The following is a 1,004-nucleotide window of genomic DNA, read 5'->3' on the forward strand; positions in this document are numbered from 1 at the left end:
AAACCAAGAGCAATAAAAGCTCACAATTATGACTACTGTTGGACATTGTACTAGAGAATCTTGCCAATGCAATAAGAAAGCAATAAGGATAAAGCTTGAGCAGAAAGAATCATTTTATTGTTTTTCACAGCTTAGAAGTCCAAGACAATCAACTTACAAATCAATGGAAGCAACAAGTAACCTCCAGAAATGTACGATAAACAATACACTACGTAACAACCCAAATGACCAGTCAGAAATAGAATAAAACATTGATAAATAAAGTGAAAATGGTGAGATAAATGGGGATAAAACACATTCTTGAATGGGAAACATTTTATTGCAAAGAAGTCAGTTCTTAATAAAATTAGTCTTTAAGTTCAATAAATTTGAATCTGAATCTCTTAATGTGTATTATGGACTTTGCCAAAACAATTCTAAAAGTCAAATCAAGGAGAAAATTTGTAAGAATGAACGCAAGATAACTGAAAAAGAGCAGCAAGCAAGAACAGGTGCCTATCAGCTGTCAGAACATGCTCTGAAATAGAGAAAGTGAAAACAGGGTGGTATTCATTCAGGGAAAGAATCAATGAAAGAATAGTGAGTCCAGAACACAGATTTATATACAGGAATCTGATACTAATAATCGTGACATTCCAAACCAGGAGAAGATGTTAGAACATGTAGCTACCCATGGCAGGATGTGGGGCAAGAACTCTTTAAGGTATCATATAATTTTCAAGCTTTCTAAATGTTTCATGAAGTCCGTGAATTAAAATCTTGTATTTATTTTCTGTGAGAGTTTGTTTTACCACTTAATCCTGGCAGGGTGTTCCTATCTGGCTTTAGCAGAATATTATAGCACTTGGGGGCAAAGATGCATCGTAGTAGCCCAGCACTGGAAGCCAAGATGGAAAAGATCTCTGCAGCTACCATGCTCTTCCCCTTGGTGCTTGTATACGGGGGAGAAAGGTGATCCAGACACCACAGAACACCAAAATGCTGAATGTCAGGTACTTGGCTTC

This window comes from Equus quagga, unplaced genomic scaffold (assembly GCF_021613505.1).
Source record: "Equus quagga isolate Etosha38 unplaced genomic scaffold, UCLA_HA_Equagga_1.0 HiC_scaffold_490_RagTag, whole genome shotgun sequence".
Classification (NCBI taxonomy): domain Eukaryota; kingdom Metazoa; phylum Chordata; class Mammalia; order Perissodactyla; family Equidae; genus Equus; species Equus quagga.